Raw genomic sequence first — 24,482 nt, 5'->3', positions numbered from 1 at the left:
CCTGGGTCAGAAAGATACCCTGGAAAAGGGAATGGCTACCCCATCCAATATTCTTGCCTAAGATCATGGCATCCAGTCCCATCACTTCATTGCAAATAGATGGGGAAAAATGGAAACGGTGACAGACTTTATTTTCTTGGGCTCCAAAATCACTGAGGACGGTGACTGTAGTCATGAAATTTAAAGACGCTTGCTCCTTGGAAGAAAAGCTATGACAAACCTAGACAGCATATTAAAAAGCAGAGATATCACTTTGATGACAAAGGTCCGTATAGTCAAAGCAATGGAATCAGATCAGATCAGTCGCTCAGTCGTGTCCGACTCTTTGCAACCCCATGAATCGCAGCACGCCAGGCCTCCCTGTCCATCACCAACTCCCAGAGTTCACTCAGGATCACGTCCATCAAGTCAGTGATGCCATCCAGCCATCTCATCCTCTGTCGTCCCCTTCTCCTCCTGCCCCCAATCGCTCCCAGCATCAGAGTCTTTTCCAATGAGTCAACTCTTCGCATGAGGTGCCCAAAGTACTGGAGTTTCAGCTTTAGCATCATTCCTTCCAAAGAAATCCCAGGGCTGATCTCCTTCAGAATGGACTGGTTGGATCTCCTTGCAGTCCAAGGGACTCTCAAGAGTCTTCTCCAACACCACAGTTCAAAAGCTTCAATTCTTCAGCACTCAGCCTTCTTCACAGTCCAACACTCACATCCATACATGATCACAGGAAAAACCATAGCCTTGACTAGACGAACCTGTGTTGGCAAAGTAATGTCTCTGCTTTTGAATATGCTATCTAGGTTGGTCATAACCTTCCTTCCAAGGAGTAAGCGTCTTTTAATTTCATGGCTGCAGTCACCATCTGTAGTGTTTTTGGAGCCCAGAAAAATAAAGTCTGACACTGTTTCCACTGTTTCCCCATCTATTTCCCATGAAGTGGTGGGACCGGATGCCATGATCTTCGTTTTCTGAATGTTGAGCTTTAAGTCAACTTTTTCACTCTCCACTTTCACTTTCATCAAGAGGCTTTTGAGTTCCTCTTCCCTTTCTGCCATAAGTGTGGTGTCATCTGCATATCTGAGGAGCAATGGAATAGTCATGCACAGATGTGAGAATTGGACCATAACGAAGGCTGAGCGCTGAAGAATTGATGCTTTTGAACTGTGGTGCCGGAGAAGACTTTTGAGAGTCCCTTGGACTGCAAGTAGATCCAACCAGTCAAGGAAATCAACCCTAATATTCATTGGAAGGACTGATGCTGAAGCTGAAGCTCCAATACTTTGGCCACCTGGTGCCAAGAACCGACTTATTGGAAATGACCCTGTTGTTGGGAAAGACTGAGGGCAGGAGGAGAAGGGGGAAACAGGGATGAGATGGTTGGGTGGCATCATTGAAGCAATGGACATGAGTTTGGGCAAAATCCAGGAGATGGTAATGGACAGGGAAGCCTGGTATACTGCAGCCCATGGGGTCTCAGAGACAGACACAATTGAGTGACTGAACAATAACTCTCTTCCTTGTATAGGCCCCATTTCTAATGTAAATTACTCTTACAGAAGGTACCTTCTACTGGTTTCAGAACTTATGTGTCTGCAGTTTCTCAAAACAATCAGCATCAAAATAATCTGTATGCCAAAGAAGCATAATTTGGGGTGGCATAATCTGCTATCCTTCAATAGAGGATCCCTCAATAAAGGATATCCTTTACTTCCTTTAATAGAGTTGCTTGGAAAAACTAGTTTTTCAAAAAGAGAGGAAGCAGAACAGAAAGAAAAGAATGTATTTTCCTAAAAACAATTATTTCAACAGTGTGACAAAATTAGGTGGTCTTCTCATTGGCAAGTTGTAAAATTTATATTATTTGAATGATTAATGTATAAAATTGTTTAAAAATTTAGTTGAAAAATAGCAGAGTCTCAGGTTGAGGTTCTCCAGGAAGCAAAGTTTAGCATGCAGACTATTTATTAGGGAGTACCCTGGGAACTGACATCTGTGGCAGGAAGGAAAAGGAGTGGACAGAACAAAAAGTCAGGATTCAAAGCAGGCCAAGAAAGTCTTCTCATCCCTCTCATCCCACCCCCAGAGAGTGCCAGACCTGGGATATTCAAGACAATCCTGAACTGTCCCAAGATGCGCAGGCCTACGTTTGTTGCTGCTTAGTCACTAAGTTGTTAAGACACTTTGAGACCCATGGACTGCAACCCGCCAGGCTCCTCTGTCCATGGGATTTCCCAGGCAAGAATAGTGGAGTGGGTTGCCATTCCTTCTCCAGGGGAATCCTCCTGACCCAGGGACCAAGACACACCCCCTCCACTGGCAAGCGAGTTCATTACCACTGAACCACCAGGAAAGCCCATTCAAGCCTACATACCCCTGCCTCCATTAGTTAACAGTATAAACTACTATAGCCATTCTAAAGAGGATGCAATTTAGTAGTTAGTGGATCTGGGTCAGCACACATACTGTGACTTGTCAATATTACTTGTGTTACTCAGAGTAACTCTTAAATAGATTTATAAGGGAGAAATGGTATAACAGGGAATTAGAGTCTGTGTTGTCCGTCACCAAGGAACTACATAAGCCAGATGGGGTGGAGGCATATAACAGTCCTATTCAGTGATCAAAAACAGTGAACTGAGGATAATAGTGAATACTTAATAAACTATATGAACTGTGTGCTAAGTTGCTTCAGTTGTGTCTGACTCTGTGACACTATGGACTGTCACCGTCAGGGTTCATCTGTCCATGGGATTACCCAGGTGGGGTGCCATGCCCTCCTCCAGGGGGATCTTTTCCACCCAGAGATGGAACCCATGTCTGTCTTCTGCATTGGCAGGTGGATTCTTTACCACTAGTGCCACCTGGGAAGCCCTTAATGAACTGCAGGTAATGATAATACTAAGAACCTCTAACTTCTTTTCACCCCTTTCTTTTGTGATTTTTAAGCAAACTAGTAACTTGGAGGAATAAGTTATTCAACTTTGTCAATTCAGCAATTCTTTTACTTCAGTGAGTAAATTTTAAGTTTCGGGGGCGGGAGAGCGGAAATGCTAGCTAATTTATTATTTCCCAGGCTGTTTGTTTATCTCAGTTCAGTTCAGTCGATCAGTCGCGTCTGACTCTTTGCAACCCCATGGACGTCAGCATGCCAGGCTTTCCTGTCCATCACCAACTCCCGGAGCCTGCTCAAACTCATGTTCATCGAGTCAGTGATACCATCCAACCATCGCATGCTCTATTGTCCCCTTCTCCTCCTGCCTTCAATCTTTCCCAGCATCAGGGTCTTTTCTAATGAGTCAGTTCTTCACATCAGGTGGCCAAAGTACTAGACCTTCAGCATCAGTCCTTCCAATGAATATTCAGGACTGATCTCCTTTAGGATAGACTGGTTTGATCTCCTTACAGTCCAAGGGACTCTCAACAGTCTTCTCCAACACCACAGTTCAAAAGCATCAATTCTTCGGTGCTCAACTTTCTTTATGGTCCAACTCTCATATCCATACATGACTACTGGAAAAACCATAGCCTTGACTAGACAGACCTTTGTCGACAAAGTAATGTTTATCTGCACCACCTTTATTCAACCCAATGTTCCATTATAGTGTTCCTAATTGTGGACACCACGGAAAGGAGAGGTGATGCAATTTGCTTAAGGTCAGATAGCTAAAAAGTGGTGGAGCCAGGGTTTAAATGGAGAAATTTTAATTTTGAGAGGTCAAAATTGAAAATTTGAGGTCATGCTTTTAAGTGCTTTTGGTTAAATACTTTTAACCACTACCCCAAGTATAAACTTGTGGATAAAATGTTGAATGGGAAAAAGAACAAGAGCTAGCACATAATACTTTATGCAAATGTAAGGCACACCTAATAGATAAATACACCATATCTTTGAATGATATATATCTTGCCGAGGAGTTACATTAATCACTTTAGAGTAGCAGCCTCTGATGGAAGAAGGGAAATGGAAGCAGGAAGATGAAGGTTAAAAAGACTAAGAAGAGGAAAGATGCCTAGCATGCATCATGGATGCTGTGCTATAAACTGATTATGACTGAGACAACTGCCTTCACTTGGGGCTCAAAGCAAACAAAGTTACAGTAAAACTTCAAATCTGATCAGGTCCTAACTCCCCTGATTAAAAAAAAACACTTGTCATTTATTCTGTGATAATTTAAAAAATCCTTTAAAAAGTAGGCACAATATGGGCCACTTCCACCTTACTCTCAATATCCAGCCATATAGCATTGCTCTGTTCCTTGAACAATTTGTACCTTCCCAGACCACCCTCCTTCAGCCTGAATGTCTGCTCCCTTCCCTCCCCAGCTTGGCTACATTCTGCTCATTCTTCTGTTCCTGAAAAACCCTTTTTACAGGAAGTTCTTCCTTTGATCTCCAGACCAGATTAGCTCTTCAGAGTACTTTTAAAAAATATATTTATTTATTTATTTATTTGGCTGCACCAAGTCTAAGTTGTGGTATGCAAATTTAGTTCCCTGACCAGGGATTGAACCCAGACCCTCCGCATACTGGACCTCCAGGGAAGTCTCCAGCACTAGTTTTATTATGTAGTTATTTGTGCTGATTCTGTTCTCATGTTTTTCTCCCACCTAATAGGAGGGTATGAATTTTATTTCCTATGTTCATTATCCCTAAGATCAGCAGAGTACTTAGCACATATTAGACACTCAATCGGAGAGGCGATGGCACCCCACTCCAGTACTCTTGCCTGGAAAATCATGGATGGAGGCAGTCCCATGGGGTCACGAAGAGTCAGACACAGCTGAGTGACTTCACTTTCACTTTTCACTTTCATGCATTGGAGAAGGAAATGGCAACCCACTCTAGTGTTCTTGCCTGGAGAATCACAGGGACGGGGGAGCCTGGTGGGCTGCCATCTATGGGGTTGCACAGAGTCGGACACGGCTGTAGCAACTTAGCAGCAGCAGCAGACACTCAATATTAAATGAGTAGTGTCCGATTCTTTGTGGGCTGGTAGACTATAGCCCACCAGCCTCCTCTGTTCATGGAATTCTCCAGGCAAGAGTGGGTTGCCATTTCCTTCTCCAGGGGACCTTTCCGACCCAGGGATCGAACCCAGGTCCCCGGCATTATAGGCAGATTCTTTACCCTTGGAGCCACCAGGGAAGTCTATAGTTTATATGAAATGGCCACAAACTTTTTCATGCTTATCCTTTAAAAGACAGCTTTCTATGTTTTCATCCTTGGAATCTGGTGAGTTTGTGACTGCTTCAACCAATAGTCTGCTATTGTGTGGTGATAAGTGATACTGTGTGGCTTCAAACATTAAGTCGCAAAAGGTGATACACCTTCTCAGCTCTCCTGGGACAACCTTTTTGGAAAATCCAACCACCACATAACTCTGACAACACTGAGGCCACCATGCTGGTGACATCATGTGTAGGCACTCTGGACAATAGTCCCCGCTAAGCCCAGCCTCCCAACCATTCCTGCCAGGAAGCCAGAAGAGCAGGAACATTATCTTGTGTGTCACACACCAGCCCATCCACCAGTTGGGTACTACGGAATACCTTCAATTGATGATACAAGCAGCAAACGAATTGTTCAGCCAAGCCTTGTTCAAATTCCTGATCTACTGATTATGTGAACTATACTAAAAGGCTTGGTGTGAGCATCACTATGTTTGGGGATAGTTTGTTTTTCCACAATAACAGCTGGATCATCCAGAGACTGGAGAAGAGAGATATAAAGAAACCCTGAATATTGAGATAGCATGTGTATGCCAGGTGAACAATACAATAGGCTTATATGAATACAGCTACACATATTCTGGTAATAGTTTTAAAGGCAAAGAAGCCTACAGTTATCCAGGATTTCAGGTATACATCTGTCCCCTGCATTATAGGATATACCTTTGGTTTCCAGATACTAATTCTAATAAGGTCCTCACTCATTGTGACAACCCAAAAAACACCCTTACACATATGAAAAAAAATGCATGAATAAATTTCTCACAGACTCTTTACAAATTAAAGTACATTCCTTCTATAACTACAGACATTTGAAAAGTAAATTAGAAGAGCATTACAGGATTGAGTTTTCAGACCACATTAATCAAAAGATTTAGTTTTTGAAGCTTTTAAACTTTGTTTTAAAAAGTTAGTACAATTTAAAAATTGTATCTGCAAAGTTGGGTTTATTCAGTGTATGGATTCAGAAATACAGGCTCAGGCAGCTCCCTCAGGAAGATGAACAGAGGGGGGAAAAACGTCTCCACCATCACTAAGGATTTTTTTATGTTTCTGGAGGTTATCAAATCCTGGTACCTTGCCTCTCAATTCAAACTTGAAAAAATACTGTTACTACATAGCTTTCTATTCTAAACTTGTGAGATTACAGAGCCCTCAAAGCCTCTGTAAAGAAAATCTCATTGCCACCATAATGAGTATGTGATTACAGCAGAATTCAAACATTTTACCCCAAATTGAGGAAGTCAGTCATTCTGACAGAGTTCTGTACAGAATGTAATGGTATTATCCATAGTGTAATGCCTTACATTATAACAGCTTTTTATTGAAACTCTTTGGAAGACATCTGTCTCAGCTATATTCTAGGGGTTGTTTTTTTTTTTTTTTTTTTTTTTTTTTTTAATAGTGACTTTAGATCCCTGGGTTGGGAAAATCCTCTGGAGAAGGGAAAGGCTACCCACTCCAGTATTCTGCCCTGGAGAATTCCATGAAATGTATAGTCCATGGGGTCACAAAGAGTCAGACACAACTGAGAGACTTTCACTTTCACTAGCTTTACTGAAGCCTATTTTCTAATAAACTTTAAATCTTGCTTGATAATTTCAAAAGTCATAATGGACTAGATCTCTAAAGATGTGACTGAAAATGGAAATCTAAAGGGTGAGTATCTTATTACTATCTTACTATGTAGAGTAGAGGCCCCCCAAAACTCACACCTGGTAGGAATTTTAATGGCAATTTGCTGGTGCTCCCTATATCAAATAATGGCGCCAGTATTTATGTTAATCTAAGTTACAAAATATCTAAGCCCCAAATGTCCACTCTGACTCCCAGATACCCATTCCATCAAATTCCATCATCAAAATTCAATTTCTACAAAAGGGGACACTCCTACACTGTTGTTGAAAATGTAAATTGGTACAGCCACTATAGAAAACAGTATGAAGTTTCCTCAAAAAGTCAAAATAGAAATACCAGATGATCCAGCAATTCCACCCCTGGGTATATATCTGAAGAAAATGAAAACACGAATTCAAAAAGATACATACACCCCAATGTTCATAGCAGATTTACTATAGTCAAGACATGGAAGCAACCCCCGTGTTCATCAACAGATGAATAAAGATGTGGTATATATATATATTACTCAGCCATAAAAAAGAAAGACATTTTGCCTTTTGCAACATGGCTAGACCTGGAGGTTGTTATGCTTAACAAGTCAGAGAAAGACAAATATTCCATGTTATCACTAGTGTGTGAACTCAAAATGAGTGTATATCATGAAACAGACTCACAGATCTAGCGAACAAACAAACCAACCAACCAGTGGTTGCCAGTAGGGAGAGGGAAGCGGGGAGAGGCAAGATAGGGGTAGGGGATTAAGAAGTACAAACTACTACGTGTAAAATAAGCTACAAGGATATACCATATAGCACAGGGAATATAGCCAATATTTTATAATAACTTTAAATGGAGTATAACATAAGAATTTGAGTCACAGTTGTATAATATTATAAATCAATTCTACTTCAAGTAAAAAATGAAAAAAAGAATAAGAATTCAACTTCTACATATCCCTTGTCTTTAAGAGTTCAGAGTTTTATTGTCCAATTTCCCAGCTTCAACTTTTTCCATAAATTGTGGCCTTAGAAGTATCTTTCTATAACATACGTATGATTGTGCTAATCCTTTGGCAGCCACATGTCTTAACCAAAATAATCTTTATGTTCTTTAGTCTGATAATCAAAACTCATCAGAAGCTTATCCAGGGCTCTAGCCTGTTGCAGAGTTTCAGGTTAGGCATTTCTAATTCTTGTCTTAATCTAGAACAAAACCTTAATCAAAGCTGACTTTTAACTTTGGCTGGGAGATTGATGACCCATGTAGATTTCATTTGCAATGAACTGACTTAGTAATCTTAGCCTTGCCTTGTGTGCTGACCCTCCCTGACTCCATCAAATCTAACCAACAGAAAGAGGGGGGAGGGAGGAGGATTGGCTCTAAACGAATAAATTTTGGAATAACTAAATTCACTTGTATCCTAAAGTATTGTTTACACTGGACTATGGCTATAAAACTGATTGTAACAAAGCCCAAAAGGGAACCCAGAAGATGCCTGCAGTCCTCCCAGGAAGTTGTGCAATGCTCCAGGGATGTCACCAGGGGGCGCTGCACCTCCCTCCACCTCTGCCTCTCCAGCATTCCCAGCAAGAAGCTACAGACCCTAAACGTTGAAGACAAAAAAACAGGAAAGCTAGAAAATGGTAAAAAGCAGTGGAGCAAAAATTCAGGAGTGGAAGGCAGGCCAGCTTCATCAGCGTGTGGCCTGTGTAGAAGCACAAGGCTCCACATACAGAGGGTCTGTCCTTTGTTCAATGCTCTGTTCAGTCTTGAAGTTTAGTTTTTAATGCAAGGGGCCTCATAATTTGTGTAGCCAGTTCTGGTCAGAGGGTTTGGAGGCTGGCACTTCCAGCCATATCTAACCTTCCCTAAGGAAGGCTTTGATTTTTTTTTTTTTTTAACACAACCCATGTCCAACCCTCATGGTTCAGTGATAAAGAATCCTCCTGCCAATGCAGGAGACGTGGGTTTGATCCCTAATCCATGAAGATCCCACGTGCCTAGGAGCATCTAAGTCCCTGTGCTCTAGAGCTCACGTGCCGCAACTACTGAAGCCCACACACCCTAGAGCCTGTGCTCCGCAACAAGAGAAGCCACCGTGATGAGAAACCCATGCAACGCAACTAGAAAGTAGCCCCCACTCACCACCACTAGAAAAAAGCCCGCACAACAGTGAAAACCCAGCACAGCCAAAAAATCAGTAATAAAGTCTTTCAGTCACATCTAAAACTAGCTATAGGGTATTGCTGGGCTGCACCCCGCAGGCCTGCAAGCCTTGTTTCCCAGTCTCAAGACCAAAGAAAAAAGCCTGAAAACAGCTACAGAGACAATCAACTGTTCATTGGATAGAGAATCTTACCAGTCCAAAGCAGAATGTTCTGGAGTGACAACCGACTACCTATGGTAGAGAACAGGCAGAACATGACAGCAACCTTCACTACCTGTGGAGAAGAAGGCTACCATTTATAGGTGAAATTGATATCAGGTGGGCTCATCAGTTACCAGGGAAACCAGCGACTGGGGCGGAGGCAAGCACAAGGGCTTCTCTGATGGCTCAAATGGTAAACAAATCTGCCTATAATGCAGGAGACCCAGGCTTGATCCCTGGGTTGGGAAGATCCCCTGGAGAAGGGAATGGAAACCCACTCCAGTATTCTTGCACAACTTTCACTATGTGGTCTAGCTACTGATTAAGCCCTATAATTAAGAGGATTGAAGGAATGTATAGAGAGAGCAAGACAGTAGTCATCTTAAGTGGCCTGACTACTCACTCCACCCCTACATACACTGTACAACCCTTACAATCTTGGTCTGCCCCTCTTCCATGATATCCCTGGGGTCAGCTATACAGAAGTGCGCTGACACCAAATACCACAAATGCAATACAAACAGCAGCAGCTAAAGGGTGTCAAGAGTTAAGATACTTAGTATGCTAAAAAACAGTGATTCACCAAGAGGTGGGCAAATTCTGGAGCCAGACTCCTGGCATGCAGGACAGGAAGGAGGTAGGCATTTTCAATTGTCCCCACATAGTGGCATTAGCCTGGTCAACTTTCCATAGCGTCTCACTGCTGACCCAGCAATCAGACTCACTTCATAGTGAGACCACCCTTGTCACCCAGTCCTCAACAGATTTCCTCTGCTCAGACTAGGCATGAAACGTGAGATGTTTGACAGGCACAATACAGGGGAGACATGACTATTAAGCACAGTCCAGGCAGTCACAGCATTCTTAGACAATACCACCCCTGCCTGGGGTTTTGTCCTGGCTGGCAGTGCCACACTACCTGTCCAGCCTCAGCTGCCACAGTTGGAGCCGAGGACTGGAGACCACACACATCAACAGACGCCAAGGTTAATGTAATGGTACCTCTCCCATAAGGGCCCAGATTACTTTAGTAGTTTTAGGTGTGACCAGGTAGAAGACAGGTGAAATCTAAGTCCCTTTTTGATCCTATTCCCCAAAAGGCAGAAAACCCAAACTACCAGGGATTTACCTGCCAGTCTCAGGCCCGTTTTATGGTTTGTTCCCCTGGCAGGGTGGAGGTGGAGGGGTTAGATCCTTTGGCAAAGGTGAAAGTGAATTATTGTCTTGAGTGAAGGACCTAGTTGCCTCTAGGTTCGTGGGGCAAACACTGGACATTCAGTTATAGTCCACAGGGCTTGGTTAGCTGCCTGGTCCTGAGCAAGTTTTCGTCCTAACTGTCCTTTGAGTAGTCTACCTACACTTCCCATGAGCCCGGCAGCAGTGGGATTGTAGGGCAGGTGGAGAGGCCAGTGTGTCATTTCTGTTGGCCCAAACCTGAAGTTCATGGCTGGTAAAGCAGGCCCCTTGGTTTCTATTCAAGTCCAGGAGAGTCCCATGCATCACGCACAGCTGTTACAGGCTCCCAAGGAGTGGTTTTATTATGTTGTTCAAGGACTCAGGTAGGCCTTTCGTAATGTCTTGCACCTGTTGTCACACACTAGCCCGCATGTAGCCGTTAGCTCCAACACACAGTGTCATTACTCTGCCCCTTTCTATAGCTGGGACCAGAAGACCAAAGGTACTCATTTTGTCATTGCCACAGGCCCCAACCAAACTCTTCCAGTTAACTGGCCACATCGAATTCACAAGCCTGTGCCTGGGTTGATATCCCTAAAACCTGTGGCCGTAATTCTGTAGTGTAAATGCTTATCTTACCCAACCACGTAACACCCAAGTATTTGCTAGATAATCCAGATTCCTGCATTTTGTCTGTATTCAGTGGCCACCCCTATGCAGTCAGATGAGCACAAATGCAGGGCTGCTACTTTTAAAAGTAGAAACGAGCCTCTGAGGTTAACAGAATATCATCAGTATCATGATAAGCATCTCTCACAGTAGTCAGCTGCCTCCGCTCTGAAGAAGGGAGCTGCTCTTTGCCTCTATCCCACGAGACGGGGTCTCTGTGGCCTCCTCCCAGCCTTCTTCCTCTTCTTCAGTGCCCTCAGTAGGGTCACACACCTTGGGGTCCCAATTCAGATGGGCCCTGACCATCTGGCCTCTCTTGTGGGCACCCATTCCTTAGTGCACAGCCATGCCAGGGTTCCCCCAGCAGCTTTCCGTTCCCCGTTCTTATTTCCCGACATCTTGGCTCTCACAGGAGTCTGTCTCTTCGGCCTCCTGGTTCACTCATCAATTGTTGGGCTGCACCCCACAGAACCGTAAGCCTTGTAGGTGCCAGCCTCAAGACCAAAGAAAGAGCCCGGAAATAGCAACAAAACATCAGCTGTTTACTGGGAAGGGAATCTTACCTGTCTGAAGCGAAAGGTCATGGAACTACACCCCACTGTGGCTGGCGGTGGCGGACTAACGACGGCAGGAACCTTCACGACCCGAAGCAGAGGAGGATGCACCACTTACGGGGCCAATGACGTCAGCGTGGCTCATCAGTTACCAGGGAAACCTGCAGCTGGGGGGAGGGGGGCAAGCACGGTAGGCAGTCACTGATGATGCCCTGTAATTAAGAGAACTGGATACTCATGTTATTAATGCTAGTTCACATGCTCAACGCACAGTGAGCCCAAACAAACTGAAACTTCAGAGTTTGGAGCAAACAAATTTTACTGCCGGGCCCTGTGAAGAGACGGGTGGCTCGTGCCCTGATAAGCCCTGAGCTCCCTGAAGGGTTTTGGCATAACACTTTTAAAGGCCAGGTGAAGAAGGGGGAGGGTTTCTGGGTCTATGGTCAGCTTCTGCACAACTCTCTGGCTGATGGTGAGGTAGCAGAGCGGTGTCACAGGGGTTAACAGTATCAGTCCTTAGGCTGCAGGAGGCCTGGGGCTATGTGCTCATGGTCATCAAGTAGCTAACTGTCTTCTATTTGTTGGAGAGGGGGAGTTGTTACAAAAACAACCCAGGAAATGTGCATCAAATACTATTATCTAGGTACTTCAGGGGAGAAGGTAATGGCAACCCTCTCCAGTACTGTTGCCTGGAAAATCCCATGGATGGAGGAGCCTGGTAGGCTGAAGTCCATGGGGTCGCTAAGAGTCAGGCACAACTGAGCCACTTCACTTTCACTTTTTACTTTCATGCATTGGCGAAGGAAATGGCAACCCACTCCAGTGTTCTTGCCTGGAGAATCCCAGGACGGGGGAGCCTGATGGGCTGCCGTCTATGGGGTCGCACAGAGTCGGACACGACTGAAGCGACTTAGCAGCAGAAGCAGCAGGTACTTCAGAGAGGAACCAAAGCAGAGGATATGGGGGAAGGCTTGTCGTTCCCTCCCCCTCAAGGCCCCGTGGGGTCCTGCTTGGTTACAGTGCGAGTGAAGCAGAGCCTGGTCAATAAGGGGATGCACAGAGAGCAAGAGAACAGCCATCTTGAATGGCCTGACCCTACAGCTATCTCACCAGTATTCATTTTATACAACTTGCTAACCCTGGCAGCTGGTTTTCCATGATTTTCTGTGATTTCTTCAGTAAGCAAAAGGATCCAGGTGGAAGTTAGCTCCTTTTGTTTCCCATGTGCTTATTTCCCATTCTTTTTGGGGGGAGTCGGGCAATATTATTTTCCAATATTCCCCAACAGTGATGATGGAAAAAGCTTCATTGTTGGGAACTGGTTTTGTGTGTTTTGGCCTAAAGATTCAGATGGAGAGGTTGGTGCCTTCGGCCCAGCAGTTTAGAGGTGTTTAACCCTTCAGCTGAGTCTGTGAGCCCTCTGTAACTTAGGTTTCTGTAGTATTTCTTGTTCCTAAAACTGAAATGAGTCCTTTTGGTTCTCATAGATATTTTATTTTCCACTGTTATCTTGTTTGTTCCAAGACATGACTGTGAGGCAGTTCAACAAGTTTTAGCAAATAAAGAACCAAGCTCCTGATGGGAACCTGGTTGCAAGGTGCAGTCACACAGAGCAGCGAACAAAGGGGTCAAGTCACAGGTTGCCACTTCTTCCTCTTTGACCTGGATTCTCCCTTTAAAATCGTAACATAAAGTCTGTAGAGATTACAATATCAGCTTAAATGGAACTTTCTGCAGCAGCGTCAATTAAGAAGTGGACACCACGTGGTCTTAGGTCATGTCGTATAGCTGAGGAGATGACTCAAATTGAAAATCATGCCATGTCATAGGAAACTAATGGATAAATTGTTTCATACGAGTTATTATGATTAAAATACTATATATCTTTTTAAATCATTTCAAACTGTATGCACAACTGCTTTACAATCAAATTGTTATTAATGCTTCTTGGTAAAGATGGGAGATAATAAAATGATGACAGAATCTCACCACATTACAAATTAGTAAAATGAACCAAAAGGAAAAAAAAAGATGAAAGCAGTCACAATGTTCAATGACAAGAAACAGACAAGAGAAGAGTCATGACCTCATGTCGTATATTTAGAAGATGACAATCAGGAGAAGAAATGGAGGATGGTGAAGAAGAGCTCTTCTACCCACCCTCCCCTCCTGCAAGCCTCACTGTGGAGTCAGAAAAGTCCTGAAACTTCTGCTTATACCTTCTAATGATGGAGAGAAGTAGACTTAATATTGTTACTTTCTTGTGATTAGGGAAGGGTGGAGGAGGGGTTAAAACTACCAGGTGAGATGGAGGAAAGGAAAAACCTGGGCTGACTTTCTTGTAGAACACAGGCTCCCAGAACTCCAGATTGAGTTTAACAATCTCTCATGAAGATATTGGAGAAGGCAATGGCACCCCACTCCAGTGCTCTTGCCTGGGATGTCCCATGGATGGAGGAGCCTGATGGGCTGTAGTCCATGGGGTTGCTGGGAGTCGGACATGACTGAGCAACTTCACTTTCACTTTTCACTTGCCTGCATTGGAGAAGGAAATGGCAACCCACTCCAGTGTTCTTGCCTGGAGAATCCCAGGGACGGAGGAGCCTGATGGGCTGCTGTCTATGGGGTCGCACAGAGTCAGACACGACTGAAGCGACTTAACAGCAGCAGCAGCATGAAGATATCACCCAAGGAGCTGAAATGAGCTCTTAATAAAGAGACAAACTCTATTTGTGAAGATTTAACACAATCTCAGAGGAGACAGCCTAATCAGTTTTTCCAGGAAAAGCTGCAAACAGCTTTATCTGAGTTGTTCTCATATTCAAGACACAAGAAAGTGGTTAGATCTCACTTCCCAGTCTTCACATAGAATTTAGAGGCAAGCTAGATTAATGAAGTAACTTAAGGCATGATATGAAATTTATATTTGAATTTACAATAATAGATATAATAGACATTACATTTCCTCAAACTCCAAAGAGCCAAAAGCCTCCCTCTTAACTTGGTCATGAAATTCAAAGAGTGATAAGTGCCCTAAACCCAGGAAAATGAGAACCGACTTCCTTCTCCATGGTGAATGCCATAAAGTACTCTGAAGGGAGATTCATAGGTCACTAAGAGAGATTAGTGAAAAGTAAAATATAAGAACACGAATAACTTCCCAAACTGTGAAAACATCAGCTGAACCAGGGAGATGGCTGAAGACCTGGGAAAAGAGTGAGAAAGAATGCCTTCCTTCTATTACAGGCAGACTATCTCCAGTGAGACAAACCTCAAGAAAGATGATTGGCAGTTCTGTCAACTGAGAGAAAGCTCAAAGAGAAAATGGGTAGAGTAGGGAGAGGTTATGATAGACAAAATTGGTGAAAACACGGTTTAAATTCCAGCTTTTTCCAAGTGGCCCTTTTGCCCCTACTGTTTCACATACAGTCCTGGGCAGAGGCCTGCGAGGATCAGGAGAACTGCTGATGATCAAGTCCTCAGAGAAAAAGGGTGATACTGTGAGGACTCGGGAATCCGGTGGACAAGCAGGTCTGATTTGGCTTTGCCAGCAGCCGACCTCTGAGCATCCACAGCCACAACAGGGCATCTAGCTGTGTTTTGTGTCTCTAAAAGTAATTCACTTCTTTTTAGTTTAATTGCAGTTATTTCACTGATGCTAGTTTTGCTCCTATTGAAGTTTGATAGAATTTTATTTTCCCCAAAAATGTTTTGTAATTAATGCTTATGAACATATTTCCAACTACATTTGACCACTCTGGAATCTAAAAGCATGCTGATGGTATTTTGATTGAATAATCACCTATTACTTCAAGCAAAATTGAAATTTTACATGATCAGATGGACCCATTTTAAATAATAAAGACCATCTTATAGGTTATGAGGATGTTATTTAAAATATGCAAAAGTCATTTAATTTACCTCAATAAATTTCATGTTTTAAAAGCAACAACCACCACGATACTGGAGCTAAACTTATTTTTATTAGTTTAGCTCTAAACTTATAGATTAATTTAGAGGAGTTGACATTCTGCAACAATTTGCTTTTTATTTTGCAATTTCTTTTTGATCTTTGTTATTTTGTCCAGAATATTCCATGTTCTTCAAATGTTTCTAAATTTTATGCAGTCAGTATGAAAATTTTTTTTCTCCTTAAAAAATTAACCCAGTTTGGCTCCCTGGTGGTCCAGTGGTTAAGAATCTGCCTTTCAATGCAAGGGATACGAGTTGGGTTTCTGGCCTAGGAAGACCCCACATGCTGCAGAGCAACTAAGCCTGTGTGCCACGACTACTACTAGGCCAGCTCTCTAGAGCCCCCAAGCCGCAACTACTGAAGCCTGTGTGCCTAGAGCTGTTCTCTACAACAAGAGAAGCCACAACACTGAGCAGCTCAGGTACCGCAATGAAGAGGAGCCCCCACTTGCCACAACTAGAGAAAGCCCACGTGCAGCAACAAAGATCACCACAGCCCATAAATAAATCTAAAAAAAAAAAATTAATCCAGTTTATTTTATATAATATATAAAATTAATGTGTCCCAGATTTCATTATTAATTCAAATATTTAGTATTCGGAAAGCATCTTTCTGTAGAAATGGTCAGATTCTATGATTAAGCATACCTATAGATGCTTAACAGTTAAACCTCAGTGTAACTGAAATGCTATACATTCAAGATGAAATTGTAGATTCTGTGCACTAAGAAAATTAATTCTGTGATTAAGAAACAATTTTTAAAGTACCCTTCTTTTCATGTTTGAGAAGAACATTTAACTAGCACAAGGTGAGGGGGCAGAGGGAGGCTTGTGTGAGAAGGATGAAGAGGACTTCAAGAAACTTGCAAGGGATTTGGAGGTGTTCACACTGGCTCCCAACTTTACATTTTCTCTTATGTGGGTCACATTGCATTTATTAGCCAAAACTAATTTTATTTTGGTAACATATGAATTAATCTAAGAAAGAAAGATTTCTTAAGGTTGTTGTCGTTATTCAGTTGATCAGTTGTGTCCAACTCTTGGCAACCCCATGAACTGCAGCATGCCACAATTCCCTGTCCTTCATCATCTCCCAGAGCTTACTCAAACCCATGTCCCTTGAGTCGGTGATGCCATCCAACCATCTCATCCTCTGTCATCCACTTCTTCTCCAGCCTCCTATCTTTCCCAGCATCAGGGTCATTTCAAGTGAGTCCGCTCGTCACCTCAGGTGGCAAAAATATTGGAGCTTCAGTTTCAGCATCAGTCCCTCCAATGAATATACAGGGTTGATTTTGTTTACAATTGACTGGTTTGATCTTGCAGTCCAAGGGACCCTCAAGAGTGTTCTCCAACACCACAGTTCAAAAGCATCAGTTCTTCGGTGTTCAGGCTTCTTTATGGTCTAACTCTCACATCCTGGAAAAACATGACTACTGGTAAAACCATAGCTTTAACTACATGGATCTTTGCCAGAAAAGTTATGTCTATGCTTTTTAATATGCTGTCTAGATTTGTCATAGCTGTTCTTCCAAGCAGCAAGTGTCTTTTAATTTCATGGCTACAGTCACCATCCACAGTGATTTTGCAGCCCAAGAAAATAAAGTCTTTCACTGTTTCCAATGTTTCCCCTTCCATATATCATGAAGTGATGTTACCAGATGCCATGATGTTCATTTTTTGAATGTTGGATTTTAATTCAGCTTTTTCACTCTCCTCTTTCACCTTCATCAAGAGGCTCTTTAGTTCCTCTTCCTTTTCTGCCATCAGGTTGGTGTCACCTGCATATCTGAGGTTATTGATATTTCTCCCAGCAATCTTGATTCCAGTTTGTGCTTCATATAGCCCCGCATGTCCAGTGATGTACTCTGTAAGTTAAATAAGCAGGGTGACAATATACAGCCTTGACATACTCCTTTCCTGATTTGGAACCAGTCCATTGTTCCATGTCTGGTTCTAACTATTACTTCTTGACCTGCATACAGGTTTCTCAGAAGGCAGGTGAGGTGGTCTGGTATTCCCATCTCTTGAAAAATTTTCCCCAGTTTGTTGTGATCCACACAGTCAAAGGCTTTAGCATAGTCAGTAAAGCAGAAGTAGATGCTTTTCTGGAATTCCCTTGCGTTTTCAATGATCCAATGGATGTTGGCAATTTGATCTCTGGTTCCTCTGCCTTTTTTCTAAATCCAGCTTGTGCATCTGGAAGTTCTTGGTTCACGTACTGTTGAAGCCTAGCTTGGAGAATTTTGAGCATGACCTTGCCAGCATGTGAAATGAATGCAATTGTGCAGTAGTTTGAACATTCTTTGCCATTGCCCTTCTTTTGGGTTGGAATGAAAACTGACCTTTTCCAGTCCTGTGACCACTGCTGAGTTTCCCAAATTTGCTGGCATATTGAGTGCAGCACTTTCACAGCATCATCTTTTAGGATTTGAAAGAGCTCAGCTGGAATTCCATCACCTCTATTAGCTTTATTTGGAGTGATGTTTCTTAAGGCCCACTTGACTTCACACTCCAGGATGTCTGGCTCTAGGTGAGTGATCACATCATCATGGTTATCTGGGTCATGAAGATCTTTTTTATATAGTTATTCTGTGTATTCTTGACACCTTGTCTTAATATCTTCTGCTTTTGTTAGGTCCATATCATTACTGTCCTTTACTGTGCCCATCTCTCCATGAAATGTCCACTTGGTATCTCTAATTTTCTTCAAGAGATCGCTAGTCTTTCCCACTCTATTATTTTCCTCTATCTGCATTGTTCACCTTGGAAAGCTTTCTTATATCTCCTTGCTCTTCTTTGGAACTTTTCATTCAGATGGGTATATCTTTCCTTTTCTCCTTTGTCTTTCACTTCTGTTCTTTTCTCAGCTATTTGTAAGCTCTCCTCAGGCAACCGTTTCACTTTTTTGCATTTATTTTTCTTGGGGATGGTTTTGATCACTGCCTCCTGTACAATGTTAGGAACCTTCATCCATAGTTCTTCAGGCACTCTGCCTATCAGATCTAATCCCTTGAATCTATTTGTCACTTCCACTGTATAATTGTAAGGGATTTGATTTAGGTCATACCTCAATGGTCTAGTGGTTTTCCATACTTTCTTCGATTTAAGTCTGAATTTTGCAATAATGAGATCATGATCTGAGCCACAGTCAGCTCCCTGTCTTGCTTTTCCTAACTGTATAGAGCTTCTCCAACTTCAGCTGCAAAGAATGTAATCAGTCTGATTTCAGCATTGACCATCTGGTGATGTCCATGTGTGGAGTCTTCTCTTGTGTTGTTGGAAGAGGGTGACAGACACCCTGGGGTAACAGGCAAGCTCGGCCTTGGAGTAAAAAAATGAAACACGGCAAAGGCTAACAGAGTTTTGCCAACAGAATGCACTGATCATAGCAAACACCCATCCTCTTCTTAAGGTTGAAGTGAAGTAGTGAAGTATTAGTTGCTCAGTCATGTCCAACTCTTTGCAACACCATGGACTATAGCCTGCCAGGCTCCTCTGTCCATGGAATTCTCCAGGCAAGAATACTGGAGTGGGTTGCCATTCCCTTCTCCAGGGGATCTTCCCAACCCAGGGATCAAACCCAGGTCTCCTGCTTTGCAAGCAGATTCTTTATAGTCTGCGCCACCAGGGAAGCCCCTCTTCTTAAGTTTACTGGGCACAAATTGAGTATAGTAGAAAGGAGTTATTAAAGAGATTGTAAGAAGGTAATTATCTGAGGATTTACTAAACAAAGACAAATAAAATGGTGACGAAAAAGGAGGACTTTCATTAAAGGTCCAGACTCATAGAGTAATATTGATTTCTTTTCTGACCTGACTCAGTTTCTTTTCGAGAAGAATGTTCTATCTCTAATGTTTATAGTTACCCTGCTATGGTATAAGTATAGGTATAGTTACCTATATTGCCTATATATATATATCTAGCTTCAGTGAGTTAGTTTTTTTATTATTTGTTTTGTTTTTTACTCATGAATCCTTTCTGGAGTTCCCAATGGCAAGGCTGCTAATGACTCCCTTGGTGGAAGGCAAGAGTGTGGAGGACATCCCATTTACCTCTGTTTTAAGAATCGCCTGCCTCTTCATTTTCTCCATTTCTTTTTAATATTGCTTGATTATTTATAACTTCCTAGGAGAATACATAAACACCTGTATATGGATGATTAAAACTAGGAGTTGTCTCAAAAGACATTGCTATCTAACCACTGTTAGAACTAATGACCAAATTTCAATTTTTCTAACACAAACATCATTTGTCAGATGTCCTCCAAATTTTATTGGGTTTATACTTAACCATTATATACAACAGGCCATTTTTTCCCCTTTACTGAAGTATGCATTCTGTAACAATATTATTTTGACAGGCGTACCTAAAGATAATCTCTTTTTTTTTTTTTTTTTTTTTTTTTTTTTTGCAAAATGACAATATTACCTTCCCTGTATTTATCCTGTTCAAAATTGGTGTCATCAAGAAGCGGAATCTGTTCCTTCACTACTTCTATCTGGGTGGCCCTGTAATGCACTTTGCCCAATATAATGGTGCGGAAGTCACCGGGGGCAGTGTTGAGCCTTGCCCTCTAGACAGCCTTGCATACCGCTGCTTCTGTCCTGAAAACCTGACACTCCCTAAGAACAAGCCTGACTAAGCCTGCTTGAGGATGAGAGACCAAGTGACAGAGTGAAAAGTCATCCCAACTCCTATCCCAGGATGCGAGAGCCCAATCATGACCAACAAAGCCACTTACCGCACTTCCTTGATCCACAGCTGACCCAAAGTTCATAAGCAAACCCAGGCAAGACCAGAAAAACTGCTCACTGAGCTCAGTCTAAATTTCTGAGCTGAAATAGCATTACGTAAATAAATGTTTGTTTCAAACCACTAAGCTTTAGAGTAGTTTATTACACCACAATAGTTTATTGATTCAGAAACTAACATTGTTCATTGATTCACCAAGTCATTCGACAAATACCTGTGGCCTACTCTAAGCCTGCCCTGATAAGATATAATATTTCATTTTATCCCTTCCCTGATCTTCAGAAGTTTGTTCTCATTTGAAAATTATAAAACTAAGGGGTAGAGAGAGAAACTGAGTTGCCTAGAATCACACAGCTCATAGGTGCAAAGCCAGGATTGAAGATGTGTTGTGCTGTGCTTAGTTGCTCAGTTGTGTCCAGCTCTTTGCAACCCCATGGATACCTAACAGTTTATTTATTCCCTTGACCCACAATCAAGTTATCACTAAGAAGGTATGTTATGAAAAAGTTGATGTTCTCAGGAGCAAAGGAATATTCTAGACTTAAGCCATTAAACTCATGACATATTATCTTTTTTTAAGTTTTTATTTTGTATTGGGGTATAGCCAATTAACAAACAATGTTGTGATAATCTCAGGTGAACAGCAAAGGGATTCAGCCATACATATTCATGTATCCACTCTCCCCCAAACTCCCCTCCTATCCAGGCTGCCACATAACATTGAGCATAGTTCCCTGTGCTACACAGTAGGTCCTTACTGGTTATCCATTTTAAATATTCATGCTATGACATTAAAGCCATCATGGATCACTTGTTTATGTACCTGTGCAGACTTAAAATTGTATTTGAGAAAAAAAAATCTGACTTCTACTGAGAGTACCCCCATAGTCACCTCCAACCAACTATGGAAGACCAAGCTACCAAGAGTTGGCTAGATTCATTAATTTTCACAAAAAATAAGTCACCTTTATCATATGCTCATGTCTAAACTGTATTGGTTTCTTCTGAGTAAATAGAATATTTGTACTTTCTGTCCTCAACCAAAAAGGCAAATTCTACCCAGTTAGCAATGTGATTCTAGTTTTAACAGAAGCCTGTTGAAAGATGGAATATTTACATATATAAGGATAATTGTTTCAAGAAAAGTAGTCCAAATATTCCATGGTTTAGGATTTATCCTGGAGTCATGCCCAAATCCTTCTCTCTACATGGAGAAGGAGAGAGGTCCAACCAACATAGTTCAATGGGGTCATAGACCCTATACACACCCTGTACAGAGTGTCTTTTACCCAATTATTGAAAATAATGCTGAAAACCAGGGAATCACAGAACTGGGACCTAAAGTTGTAGTTGAAGACAGGACAAGATGGTTCAGTAGCAGATAGTGAAATATGGGAATCAGATAAATACAGAGATAACAGCATGGAGAAGTGTGCCAAGAGTGCAGGAGGGGCAAATAAAAGCAACCCCAGCATCTATCTGTTGCCCCCAGCTAACATTCTGATGTATCCCTCAGGGCTTAGTTCCATCTTATCTGCTCTGAGACATTCTCCATGATAATGCACTATATTTAATGCAACTTCCGTTCACTTTTTAAATCAAAATCATGGATTTGTGTTTCTTTCCTTCCACTTATTATAATTTTTATTTATCATTTATTTACTTGTTGAAGGAAATGGCAACCCACTCCAGTACTCTTGCCTGGATAATCCCATGGACAGAGGAGCATTGTAGGCTACAGTCCATGGGGTCGCAGAGTCGGACACGACTGAGCGAACACTTCTTCTCTTTACTTGTTGATTATCTATTTTCCTCTCTACACTGTAAGTCCCCTGGGGTCAGGAGCCATGTCTGTTTTGTTTATTCCTAGTATTCTCATAGATCCTCAAACATGGTTGGTGCTCAACATGTTTTTGTTTTTTTTTTAACAAATAGATGAGTTAGTGCTGATGATCTTAAAAAAGCCGTCTTATAAAACTATAAGCTCTGAAGCAGAAGGAGAATGTCTTATTTGTCTTGCTCTCCCTAGCACCTAGACTCTTAGTAGCTGATACCTTGAAAGAACTTAAATATTTTAAAATGGATTAATAAATGAAGTTGTCTGCTATAAGAAAAACATCAATGTATCATTCATCTTAAGATCCTTACATACATTAATTGGTAACTTCCAATTTTCTTCAGTTGCATTTATTTTCCAAATCAAGGCACTTTTTAATAGATTCAAACATTAGTTTCTTTCTACTCCCTTTGTTACCATTTATAATAATGTAAGTTAATTTCTCTCTTATGGTTTTCCAGGCAGTTTCTGAGCAAATGTTCAGTGAGTCCTTTCTGTTTCTCAGTCAGATGGTATTGATGAATACAAGCGTGAAAGGCATTTCCTTTTTAAATGAAATCATGGGCAGTTCATATAGTTTCTCATCCACAGATATATTTTTAACTCACCAGGATTTTTTTCCAAAAAAAAAAAAATGCTAACATATACAAACTGGAAGAGAAGCTTGTGACTCATTTCAAACTAGAAGAATCAAGCCAGGTTTTCATGATTTGTTTCTGGCATGTTGGTTCATCTATTTATCCTAACTAAGCTGGCACAATACAGAAATACATACATATAATATTATACACACACAAACACAGAGTTTCTTTCTCCAAGGAGCAGACAGTGCAGCAGCAAAGATAAGATATCAATTCAAACAGCCCTAACAAATACCAAAGAAGGCCAGTATGATCCAAAGTAATGGAAAAAAAGTAATAAAAGCATAGAACAAGGAAAAGTAAGTCATTGATGATTGATAAAATCAGTGAATGCCTCATGGAGAAGATAACATTTTAGGAGGGTCTTAAAGTGGGTTCATCTCAATAAATAATATAAGTAACACAGAACATTATTTGCATACTTATTATTTTGAATTGGATTCCTTCATGGCTCAGTGGTAAAGAATCTGCATGCAATACAGGAGACCTGGGTTTGATCTCTGGGTCCAGAAGATCCCCTGGAGAAGGAAATGGCAACCCACTCCAGTATTCTTGCCTGGAGAACCCCATGAACTGAGGAGCCTGGTACAAAGAGTCAAACAAAATTGAGTGACTAACAAAACAACAATTATTTTGAATCAGCAATTCAAAGGGCCATTTTCAATATCCCTTTGTGTTGTTACTAATGTCAAGGAAAGCCTCTTGGATAGTCAGAAGTTTCATCTCTTGTAAGATCTCTAAAAATTAAACTATGTGTGTGTTTGTGTATGTGAATTTTGTGAAATCAATACAGTAAAGAACATGAGAAGATAACATTTTCAAAACATTTTGATGAGCTATGTTTTATCATAAGACAAATTTAAAACCTTAAAATTTTATCTGTTATTTAGTCCACTTTCCTTATTTTAAAGTGAGAAAAAAAAGACTTGGGAATCCCAATCTTTCCAAGATTACCAGCTGGTCAGCAGCATGAAGAGGTTCCCTATCACCACCCACATTTTTCCCACTTTGATCTAGTTCTGTTGCCACCATGCTATAATACCTTTCAGATAATAATGTATTATTTATCCTGCTACACTTTACATTTTTCTGCTTGCCAATTTTGTTCATAGAAAAATCAAATTAATAAATCTTCCCTCTCCCACTCAAAAAAAAAAAGTAGACAGGGAAAAGATGGCAGTGGATACACTTTCAAATGGTTATCAATTTTTTTTAATTATAATAATTAATACTTTTAATACTTAACCTTTGGCACAAAGTACATTAAACACTTTTAAAGTACATCATTTCATTTAAACATTACAACAGCCCTATAAAGTAGGCCTTAGCCTACAGTGTTAGTCATTCAGTCCTGTCCAACTCTGCAACCCCATGGGCTGTCTCCCACCAGGCTCCTCTGTCCATGGAATTCTCCAGACAAGAATACTGGAGCAGGTAACCATTACCTTCTCCAGAGGATCTTCCCAAGTCAGGGATGGGCAGTTTCTTTATGAGCTGCTGCTAAGTCACTTCAGTCGTGTCCTACTCTGTGCGACCCCATAGACAGCAAGAAAGCCCGTAAAGTACGCATTAACTACTGTCTGTTTTTACAAAAAGACTGAAGCAGGTATAATTTAGAATCTGCTCACTGATCACCCCCTTGGTAAATAGAAGAGTTGGGGCTTGGAC

At 41.6% G+C, this 24,482-nt stretch overlaps 1 long non-coding RNA gene across 4 annotated transcripts in view; it reads right to left on the bottom strand.

The window, feature by feature from the left end:
* Positions 1–24,482, bottom strand: part of LOC112580628 — a 162,359-nt gene that overhangs the window by 99,182 nt on the left and 38,695 nt on the right. For all 4 annotated transcript variants that reach the window (XR_006640313.1, XR_006640315.1, XR_006640316.1 and 1 more), the window contains exon 3: positions 11,619–11,776. This is a non-coding gene — a long non-coding RNA (uncharacterized LOC112580628). The remainder of the gene's footprint in view (positions 1–11,618; positions 11,777–24,482) is intronic.

Source organism: Bubalus bubalis, chromosome 19 (genome assembly GCF_019923935.1).
Source record: "Bubalus bubalis isolate 160015118507 breed Murrah chromosome 19, NDDB_SH_1, whole genome shotgun sequence".
Classification (NCBI taxonomy): Eukaryota; Metazoa; Chordata; class Mammalia; order Artiodactyla; family Bovidae; genus Bubalus; species Bubalus bubalis.
This window is presented reverse-complemented; position numbering and strand designations above follow the sequence as displayed.